We start from the raw sequence: 8,848 nt of genomic DNA on the forward strand, positions 1-8,848 counted from the left end.
ATTATTTTGTTAAATATCAGTCTACATGTAATTAAGATTAGACTTATTCCTGCAAGAGAACCTACATAGTAGCCCTTTGTTGTGTTAGTGTGATGGGATGCCAGGAGAGACCAAATGTCCTTGGTCCGGTTTTGGGGGTCAAAAATGCCCATATTACTAAACAACTTAAGGTCTCAGGGTAAAATGAAAATCTGGGAGGAGATAATTTAGTAAGCTCTTATTAGTGCTAATACCTGAGTACAAATTAATGAGTTAGGTAAGTTTATCATGTCCTGAAGAAAGTTGGAAGCATGTTGTTAAATTGTGATTGAGAGGGAAAAGGAAGGGTAAGAAAGGTGTGTGGGTAGTAGGCTGCCTGTGGGAGACCAGATCAAGAGTGGGGCACTCACTGTGTCTTTGGAGAAATAGAAAGAGGGATCTGAGTGAGATGCAAAACTTTTAATCTAGGGCTACCTATGCTCAAGAAGTTAAACATTTTATTTTATTTTTATTTTGAGACAGTCTCACTCTGTTGCCCAGGCTGGAGTGCAATGGTGTGATCTTGGCTCACTGCAACCTCCACCTCCTGGGTTCAAGCGATTCTTCTGCCTCAGCTTCCCGAGTAGCTGGGACTACAGGTGCACCCCACCACGCCCAGCTAATCTTTGTATTTTGTTTGTTTGTTTGTTTTGAGACAGAGTCTTGCTCTGTCACCTAAGCTGGAGTGCAGTGGCGTGATCTCAGCTCACTGCAACCTCCACCTCCCAGGTTCAAGCGATTCTTGCGCCTCAGCCTCCTGAGTACCTGGGATTGCAGGTTCCCGCCACCACACCCAGCTAATTTCTGTATTTTTAGTAGAGACAGGGTTCTACCATGTTGGCCAGGCTGATCTGGAACTCCTGACCTCAGGTGATCCAATCACCTTGGCCTCCCAAAGGGCTGAGATTAGAGTAATTTTTGCATTTTTAGTAGAGATGAGGTTTTGCCACGTTGGCCAGGCTGCTCTCAAACTCCTGGCCTCAACTGATCCACCCGTCTTGAAGTTAAACATTTTAAATATCTACTGAAAACCTAACAACCTAACAGTTCTCTGGGAGAAATGACTCTATGATCAATTCTGTGCTTAGGGAAAAGAGCAGCCTCCTTTGAAAGTTATCTGAGGTGGAGTTTTATGCATTTACACATGTCAAAATATATGTTCCTTCATAGAGCCCACCCTAGGAAAACTTATACAAACCTGTCAATCACCTTGTTCTCCAGACTTTTTTTTCTTTTTTTTAACCCCCTCTCTTTGGCAAAACCAACCAGTTGAATTTTCGTTCTGTGCCAAGCAGATGATTGATTTTATTTTTTTAGAGACAAGGTCTTACTCTGTCACCCAGGCTAGAGTGCTGTGGCATGATCATAGCTCACTGCAGCCTTGAACTCCCAGGCTCAAGTGATCCTCCCTCCTCAGCCTCCTGAGCAGCTGGGACTACAGGCATGTGACACCACACTCTGCTACAGGCAGGTGATTTAAATGAGTGAATCTGGCAGGTGATTTAAATGAGTGAACCTTTTCCTTTCTGGGTGTGACTGTGTATACATTGTGTAAGTATTAATGCCCTGAAAAAGCTCATGTAAATGAATTCACTGATATCAAACTTACTATTTTTCAAATATTTGCTCAATTTTTTTCCCCCATCACTCTAGGTGTTAAACAAAACACAACTGTGGGGTGGATTTTGTGCATTCATCCCTGGCTTGTGAACTGTGGATTAAGGGATCAAAGAGCCACATCTTTTGCTTTGGGAACAGTGGGAAAGGCACAATAATTTTAGCACAGTGTGGAAAATGTTATGAGAGTGATATGCGTGTTTAAATTCTATGATCCATTATTACAATGACTCTCACACATACATCAACTCCCTTGTGCCTTTCTCTTGACAAACGTGTATCCTCTTTAAATTCAACTCTCCCACCTGCTCTACAGCGCCATCCAAGCAGGCTGATGAAGCTAGAGAAAAACGACCATGATCTGATGACTGACCCCACTTTAAGTGACCCCATCATGCTGCCTGGAAATCTTCCTGTATACCTCTAGTTTATGTATTCTTCTGTTTTCTTAGATGACTATTTCATACTTTCAAGTCGTTCACCAACATTTTCACAGTTCTTCTCTCAGCCTCACGCTCAGGTGATAGGCTCTCTTCATTTTGAAAATTGAAGCAAGAGGACATCTATCCCCGCATATATTCACTACTTGCTTCTCTGGTCTTCTACTCAGCCTTCCATCCTGCTGTTACTATGCATTAACTGTCCATGTTGCTTTTTTTTTTTTTTTTTTGGTTTGAGACATCCAGGCTGGAGTACAGTGGTGCAATCTTAGCTCACTGCAACCTCCATCTCCAGGGCTCAAGTGATCCTCCCATCTCAGCACCCCAAGTAGCTGGGATCACAGGCACATGTCACCATACCTGGCTAATTATTTTTATTTTTATTTTTATTTTTTTGAGACAGAGTCTTGCTCTGTCGCCCAGGCCAGAGTGCAGTGGCTCAATCTTGGCTTACTGGAACTTCTGCCTCCCAGTTCCAGCAATTCTCCTGCCTCAGCCTCGCGAGTAGCTGGGATTACAGGCGCCCACCAGCATGCCCAGCTAATTTTTGTAGTTTTAGTAGAGACAGAGTTTTACCATGTTGACTAGGCTGGTCTTGAACTCCTGACCTCAGATGATCTGCCCGCCTCAGCCTCCCAAAGTGCTAGGATTATAGGCCACCACTTCCAGTTATGCTTCTTTTTAAGGCCAGTTCTCCCATTTTGTGCTAGATCCCACATTTTTTACTTATTCAAAGATGTTATTTGAGCAATTTCCTTTTTTCTTCTGTATTATCAAATATTCCCTCTCTACTGACTCATTACCAACAGCAAACAAATGTTTAAACACACACACACCCCCCTCTCACTATCCTTTCCAATTAATTAATTAATTAATTAATTAATTTTTTTTTTTTTGAGATGTAGTCTCACTCTGTTGCCCACACTGGAGTGCAGTTGTGTAATCTCAGCTCACTGCAACCTCTTTCTCCCAGGTTCAAGCATTCTTCTGCCTCAGCCTCCCAAGTAGCTGGGATTACAGGTGTGTTCAACCATGCCCAGCTAATTTTTGTATTTTTTAGTAGAGATGGGGTTTTACTATATTGGACAGGCTGGTCTCGAACTCCTGACCTCATGATCTGCCCTCCTCGGCCACCCAAAGTGCTAGGATTACAGGTGTGAGCCAGCGTGCCCGGCCCCCTTTCAATAAATTTCTACATTCTCTGCTTCCCTCTCCTCCCATTCTCTCTTGAACCCTCTCTCATCATCAAAATGCTATCAAAACTACTTTGTGGAGGTCAGTAATGAACTCCACATTCTAAATCCTCAGTGTGACAAATGTTTTGGCACATAATTACCCCCTCTTGGAAATACTTTCTTCCCTTGGTTTCCAGCATACCACCCTCCTCTGATTTTCCTCCTTCCTCTTCTTCTGGGGTATCCTTGGCTAGGTTCCTCAAATACTAGCCACTGCAAAATTGCTCCTGGTTATAAGAAGGTCTAAATGTCATAACAAAGTTTGCTGTTTATTAGATGTTATGACATTTAGACATTCTTACAGTATTTAGTTATTAAATTTTTTTCTCTTCACTATCTCCGCTCACAGTGATCAATGAGATCACTGATGACCTCTTCCAGGTTTAGGGTCTTATCCAGGTTTAGGGTCTTAGGGATGTATACCATCTATACATCCATCACTCGAACACTTATATTTTCAGCCTAGACATCTCCCAGGAACTCCAGATTCATTGATTCAAAAGCTTACTCTACAATTCCATTTGGGTATCTTAACGAGTACCTCAGACTGATTCACATAACCCACTTAATATTATGAGCTGAGGCCGGGCGCGGTGGCTCAAGCCTGTAATCCCAGCACTTTGGGAGGCCGAGACGGGCGGATCACGAGGTCAGGAGATCGAGACCATCCTGGCTAACACGGTGAAACCCCATCTCTACTAAAAATACAAAAAAAAACTAGCCGGGCGAGGTGGTGGGCGCCTGTAGTCCCAGCTACTCGGGAGGCTGAGGCAGGAGAATGGCGTAAAACCCGGGAGGCGGAGCTTGCAGTGAGCTGAGATCTGGCCACTGCACTCCAGTCCGGGCGACAGAGCGAGACTCCGCCTCAAAAAAAAAAAAAAAAAAAAAAAAAAAAAAATATTATGAGCTGAATTTTGTCCCTCACAATTCATACATAAAGCCCAAACTCCCAATACTTCAGGATGCGAGATTTAGAAATATTTGGAGACAGGGTCTTTTAAAAAGGTGAGTAAGTTAAAATGAGGCCCTTAGGGTGAAACCTAATCCAGTCTGACTGGTGTCCTTCTAAGAGGAGGAAGTTTGGACACACAAAAAAGAGATAAAAGGGGCTTGTGAGCACAGAGGAAGAAAGGCCACGTGAGGACACAGTGAAAAGGTGGCCGTCTGAGAGCCAAGGAGAGAGGCTCCAGAAGAAACCAAACTTGTTGATACCTCCTTGGACCTCCAGCCTCCAGAACTATGAGAAAATAAATTTATTTTTATTTTTTATTTTATTTTATTTTATTTTATTTTTTTGAGACAGAGTCTCGCTCTGTCATCCAGGCTGGAGTGCAATGGCCTGGACTCACTGCAAGCTCCGCCTCCCCGGTTCACGCCATTCTCCTGCCTGAGCCTCCCGAGTAGCTGGGACTACAGGCGCCCGCCACCACGCCTGGCTAATTTTTTGTATTTTTAGTAGAGACGGGGTTTCACCATGTTAGCCGGGATGGTCTCGATCTCCTGACCTCATGATCCGCCGCCCTTGGCCTCCCAAGGTGCTGGAATTACAGGCGTGAGCCACTGTGCCCGGCCGATTTCTATTGTTTATGCCACCCAATCTGTGGGATTTTGTTATGGTAGGTCACTAAACTCTTATATGTGTTTAACAAAAAGATATTGGCATTTCCACCCACATATTTCCTCCTAGAATCTTCCCCATCTCAGTAAATGTCAACTCCATCCTCAGGCCAAAATTCCAGCTTTTCCTTTTCACACACTTTATATTCAACTGGTCAGCAAATCCTGTTAGCTTTACTTTCAGAATACACCCAAAACTCAATTACTTCTCATCACTTCCGTCTTGGTCCAAGGCACCATACCTCTTACCTGGATTACTGTGATAACTTAAGAAGTTATACTAGTAGTAGTAGTAGTAGTAGTAGCAGCACCAGCAGTACCTCAGCCTCCCAAGTAGCTGGGACTATAGGTGCATACCACTGTGCCTGGCTAATTTTCTTTTTTTGATAGGAAGTTATCACAGTAATCCAGATAAGACGTATAGTGATGTCCCATGATCATCAGAGGTACTGTGATATTCTCCCTCTCTTGGCCTTGGACACCATCTATCAACATTCTGTTTTCAACACAGTAGGCATTTTCATGTCACTCCTCCCCCTAAAATCCTCCAAAGCCTTTTTTGTTTTTTCTTTTGAGTTGGAGTCTCACTCTGTCACCCAGCCTGGAGTGCAGTGGTGCAATATCGGCTCACTACAACCTCCGCCTCCCAGATTCAAGCAATTCTCCTGCCTCAGTCTCCTGTGTAGCTGGCATTACAGGCATGTGCAACCACACCTGGCTAATTATTTTGTAGTTTTAGTAGAGACGGAGTTTCACCATATTGGCCAGGCTGGTTTCGAACTCCTGACCTTGTGATCCACCACCTTGACCTCTCAAAGTACTGGGATTACAGGCGTGAGCTACCGCACCCGACCAAAGGCTTTTTATCTCAAAGCCTTTACAGTGGCCTACAAGGGCCTATATGACTTGGCATTGCTGTATTTCCTATTTCATTTCCCCCCCCCCTTTTTTTTTTTTTTTAAAGAAACAGGATCTTACTCTGTCACCTAGGCTGGAATGCAGTGACATGATCATAGCTCACTGTAGCCTTGAGCTCCTGGGCTCAAATGATCCTTCTGCCTCAGCCTTCTAAGTAGCTGGGAATACAAGCATGCACCACCATACTCAGCTAAATGTTAATTTTTTTGTAGAGTTGGGATCTCCCAAAGTTGTTCAAGCTGGTCCCAAACTCCTAGCCTCAAGCGATTCTCCCACTTCAGCCTCCTGAAGTGCTGAGATCACAGGCATGAGCCACTGTGCCCAGCCACAAGTATTTGTTGAGTACATTCTATTTGCCTAGACATTTTTTTTTTTTTTTTGAGATGGAGTCTCACTTTTGTTGCCCAGATTGGAGTGCAATGGCATGATCTCCACTCACTGCAACTTCTGCCTCCTGGGTTCAAGCGATTCTCCTGCCTCAGCCTCCCGAGTAGCTAGGATTACAGGCATGCACCACCACGCCCAGCTAATTTTGTATTTTTAGTAGAGACGGGGTTTCCCCATGTTGGTCAGGCTAGTCTGGAACTCCCGACTCCCGACCTCAGGTGATCTACCCACCTCAGCTTCCCAAAGTGCTGGGATTATAGGCATCAGCCACTGCACCCAGCCAGTAATTTTTTTTTTTTTTTTTTTAAAGAGACAGAGCCTCACTCTTTTGCCTGTGCTGGATTGCAGTGGTATGATCATATCTCACTGGGCTCAAACAATCCTCCCTCTTCAGCCTCCCGAGTAGCTGGGACTACAGGTGTGGAACTGGCTAACTTTTAAATTCTTTGTGGAGATAGGTTCTTGGTCTCACTGTGTTGCCCAGGCAGGTCTCAAACTCCTGGCCTCAAATAGTCCTTTCCCTCAGCCTCCCAAAGGACTAGGATTACAGGAATGAGCCACTGTGCCCCACCTTGCCTAGTAATTTACCAGACACTGTAGAAAGAGGATTAAGACTCTGTCTTTAGGTTGCTTACAGTCTAGTACACTCAGAATCTCTGCTTCTCAATAGATCTGCCCTGAACATGTCAGTGACCATTTATTTAGGCAGGTAATTTTTTTTAAAAGTCTGAATTATATATTTTCCAAACATTTCTACAGAGGCTCTCTTGTCTTCCCATGAACCTGAAAGATAGGAAAAAAGTAATGTATGCATATTTGAATCTCAATTACTAATTTCTCTTACTTTTTTCTTCTAATTCCAATTACTTTTCCCACATACCTGAATATATCTTGGTGAAAGATACTTGAATTCATTTATACATACAGATTTGCTTTAGGGGTATCTCCCCCGAATCCATAGTTGGCAAGCCCTACAATAGTGGTAGCATGATAGCTGCAAATCTGTTTCCTCTTTTCGTTTTCTTTTTCCTTCTTTCTTTTTTTTTTTTTTTTTTTTTGAGACAGGATCTCTGTTGCCTGGGCTGGAGTGCAGTGGTGTGATTATAGCTCACTGTAGCCTTGATCTCCCAGGCTCAAGCAATCCTCCCAGCTCAGCCTCCCAAGTAGCTGGGACCACAGGTTTATGTCACCGTGCCTGGCTAATTTTTCTTTTTATGTATGTTTTGTAGAGACTAGGTCTCACTATGTTGCCCAGGCTGGTCTTGAACTTGGGCTCAACTGATCCGCCCACGTTGGCTTGCCAAAGTGCTGGAATTAAAGGTATGATCCATTGCGCCCAGTCCTATTTTCTTTTTTCAAGCTCAAATTTACCCCAAAAATGTATTAAAATAATAGAATTCCAAAAAACAAGCTGTATCTTCTTATAACAGGGTCATTCTTGGCTCTGAAGCAAACAGTCATCCTTGTAAGGTGCATTGGGTGGGGGCAGAATGGTTCCGTGGAAAGTTTTGAGGTAATCTCAAATTCTGTTATTAGGTAAAGCACGTTTGTTTGTTTGTTTGTTTGTTTTGAGACAGAGTCTCGCTCTGTCGCCCAGGCTGGAGTGCAGTGGCCGGATCTCAGCTCACTGCAAGCTCTGCCTCCCGGGTTCACGCCATTCTCCTGCCTCAGCCTCCCGAGTAGCTGGGACTACAGGCGCCCGCCACCTCGCCCGGCTAGTTTTTTGTATTTTTTAGTAGAGACGGGGTTTCACCGTGTTAGCCAGGATGGTCTTGATCTCCTGACCTCGTGATCCGCCCGTCTCGGCCTCCCAAAGTGCTGGGATTACAGGCTTGAGCCACTGCGCCCGGCCATATGGCTTGAGTTCTATATCTGTTTAGCCAGGAGTATGGTAAAAAATTTGATGAGACAGTATGTATAAGGTACCTAGCAAATAGTGACATAAGTGTTAATAAAGGGGAAGGAATTTGTTCACCAACCTCTCTTTTGGGAGAACTTTGATGCTTAAGTCATAACTCTGATTTGTACATCCTTGAATACATTTACGCTTCTCCATAGCTTGCTATCAATAAGTAAGCAACTGACAAGTCAGAGTAAGATTGCCTACTTACTCCTCAAAGCCATATTTATGATTTAATTTATAGACAAACATTTTATGGGTAAAACTACCCCCCGACTTAATTATGTCATCTAACTGCTTTTTAAGATTCAACAGATGCATTTAGGATTACAATCCTCTGTAAATGATCATTTATGTGAAAATTCGCTTATTAAACATGTTACAGAGCCATGGTTAAATTTGAATGTGCGTATTTTTCTTTCTTCACATTATTTTTATCCTAAGTGAATTAATTCAGGAACAAAATCAAATACTGCATATTCTCACTTATAAGCGGGGGCTAAATGTCAGGTTCTCATTCACATAAAGATGGCAACAGTAAGGCTGGGTGCGGTGGCTCACATCTGTAAGCCCAGCAATTTGGGAGGTCGAGGCAGGCAGATCACCTGAGGTCAGGAGTTCAAGACCAGCCTGACCAATATGCTGAAACCCTGTCTCTACTAAAAATACAAAAATTAGCTGAGCTGTGGTAGTGCGCATCTGTAATCCCAGCTACC

Source organism: Rhinopithecus roxellana, chromosome 10, assembly GCF_007565055.1.
Source record: "Rhinopithecus roxellana isolate Shanxi Qingling chromosome 10, ASM756505v1, whole genome shotgun sequence".
Classification (NCBI taxonomy): Eukaryota; Metazoa; Chordata; class Mammalia; order Primates; family Cercopithecidae; genus Rhinopithecus; species Rhinopithecus roxellana.